Here is a 3124-nt window from a genome sequence, read left to right as displayed (position 1 = left end):
GTTTGATGTTTGAAACTGCCTCCCTTCGGCTGGAAGATATCCCACTGTTCACCGCGAGTGCTAAATATAGCCTAGCTCTAGTTGATACTAACGATATGCGCTTGCTGTCATTTTTGGCGTCAATCACGTGTTAATGGATTTGCCAATGCTACTGTGTTTAGTAATTGCATTAGATTGTTTGCAAAACATACCAAAAGAATGAAAGCTTCTTGTAATTTAAACAAGTAATGTTTGGAAGATTTCGCCTTGTTTACATTGGATATGGATATTTGACATGTATGATGTACAAGTTACAGGTCCGATTTAAAAATATTTTAAAAAAAACAGAAAGAAAAAAATGTACGCTAGACGCAACGACGCCTTGAGGCACTTTTAATTTTCCAAACCACGTTGTCATCAGAGGAAAGCGACTACATTTTTCCATTAGCAGCAATGTATCTTTTATATGTAATGGGCAGGATGTAACCCAATGGTAAAGCACTCGCTTGATGCGCGGTCGGTCTAGGATCGATCCACGTCGGTGGGCCCGTTGGGCTATTTCTCGTTCCAACCAGACTGATATATCCAAAACCGTGGTATGTGTTACCCTGTCTGTGGGATGGTGCACATAAATGATCCCTTGCTGCTAATCAAAAAGAGTAGCCTATGAAAGTGGCGACAGCGGGTTTCTTCTCTCCGATGTGTATTTTTGTGCTGGGGTGTCGTTAAACATTCATTCATTCATTCATTCCCCTCTCAATATCTGTGTGATCCTTAACCATATGTCCGACGCCATATAACCGTAAATAAAATGTCCTTCGACACAAGCACCCTGGCCGAGCGTTCAACCGACTAAGCTAACCCCCCCCCCACCCCCAGCTATAAATACGAATCTCCTTTCAACTATTTACCAAGTATATATAATTAGTGACTATACCATACTATTTATTAAACACGCGGTCATCATTTATTTCTCTTTGTAAAGCTACATTTCATGTTTTAGATTTAATTTTTAATTATTTGTTTATTTTATTTTATGTTAAATGTTTTATAGACAAATAATTAAAAATAAATATAAACTATGAAATGTAGCTTTCGCTTAGTTGTTATAAAGCGCTCTCATCAATTAATTCTCTGACCGTCCCAATCAGTGCATCACACCTGGTAGGTCTATTTCAAAGGTCGTGGTATTTGTTATTCCATCTGTGGAAAAGTGAATATAAAACATTCCTTAATTATTCTAATATAAAAATGTAGCACGGGTGTCCATGTATATATATATATATATATATATATATATATATATATATATATATATATATATATACACGAACTTAATTCGGGCGCGTGTACAGGGAGAGTTTGGGGTCAAAGGGAATCTTCTTTTTGAAAATATATTTTCTGGGTCAGCATGTCCCGACCTCACCCCACCCGAAAGGTCTTTTCTCATTGTCTAGACCCCCTTGCATAATTTTCTGTACGCGTGCCTGTAATTAACTGAGAAAACTGTAATTAACTCCCACCTGTTTTAGCGCTCAATATTCAGCAATTATCTGAAAAGCCCAGGCTACAACTAATGAGATCACTGAACGACGTTGTGAATTGCCAAGGTAATTAACTAAAACGTATTTACAACCAACGAATACTTTACGCTAATTCACACATTAGGGTTAGATTAAGGGGACTTGGAAAGTCAAAATATATATTATATACCAAAGTAATAACCCGAATGATGATGCACGTGTATTTGACTAGCCCTACATGTGGGCGGGACACCCAAATTAGATCAGTATTATATATGTAGAATCCAGGCTACGTGTGTGTTGGGTTTTGCCCATCTTAATTATAACAAAAAGAAGGAAATGTTTTTATTTAACGACGCACTCAACAGATTTTATTTACGGTTGTATGGCGTCGGACATATTGAGGGAAGAAACTCGTTGTCGCCACTTCATGTGCTACTCTTTTCGTGGTGCACTAGCTGGAACGAGAAATAGCCCAATGGGCCACCGACGGGGATCGATCCCAGACCGACGCGCATCAAGCGAGCGCTGTACCACTGGGCTACGTCCCGCCCCTAATTATAACAAGAGTAACAGGAGTAGACCCTACCGGCGAGGTGCCTGATACGCCCTAGAACAGTAATGTTCACCTAGTTATGGTACACAACACACCGTTATCCCAAGTTGTAGGCTACTTCATTTTATTTTAATTTATTTTTGTGCTTATATTCTATTAAAGTTCAAGCACGCTGTCTTGGGCACACACCTCAGCTATCTGGGCTGTCTGTCCAGGACAGTTGGTTACCAGCCGTATGTCCGATGGCGTAAGCACGACGCCACCAAGGCCGGCTAGGCCTACTGAATGATCCTATACGGCTACAGGGGTGGGACGTATAGTAGCCCAGTGATAAAACGCTCGCTTGATGCGCGGTCGGTTTGCGATCGATCCCTGTCGGTTGGCCCATTTCTCATCCCAGCTAGTGCACCACGACTAGTATATTAAAGTCTGTGATATGTGCTATATTCTGCCTGTGGTATGGTGCATATACAAGATGCTTTGCTACTAATGGAAAAATGTAGCTGGTTTCCTCTCTAAATCTGTATGTCAGAATTACCAAATGTTTGATATCCAATAGCCGATGGTTAATAATCAATGTGCATGCTCTAGTGGTGTCGTTAAAATCTCTCTCTCTCTCTTCCTTTGTTTCTTTCATTCTTATATATAGGCCTATATATATATATATATATATATATATATATTTAAATAGGCTATCAAATGAACATAGTTTTAGTTAGGAATCAAAATTAAATCATGACGTCACGTTTTGGTATACCGGTATTAAATATCATAAACTGTTTTCAGCACTGACGTATTTTGGATACTAATAATAGTCATACTCGTGTTATTGATCAACCGTCGTATACTGATAATATAACATTGAGATCGGTTTTCTCAAACACAAAGGACTGACATACGCATTGTTAATAAACACGCAATTGAAATTTAATATTTGAGCAAGAATCTTAACATCCAGCATTTGGTGACTTTTTGCAAGATATATATGTAAGTAATTAATATTTATTTTTAACTGTGTATTATATAGTTTAAAAAAATCCAACTGGGGCGTGAACGAAAACGCATG

This window comes from Gigantopelta aegis, chromosome 4 (assembly GCF_016097555.1).
Source record: "Gigantopelta aegis isolate Gae_Host chromosome 4, Gae_host_genome, whole genome shotgun sequence".
In the NCBI taxonomy this organism is placed as follows: domain Eukaryota; kingdom Metazoa; phylum Mollusca; class Gastropoda; order Neomphalida; family Peltospiridae; genus Gigantopelta; species Gigantopelta aegis.
This window is presented reverse-complemented; position numbering follows the sequence as displayed.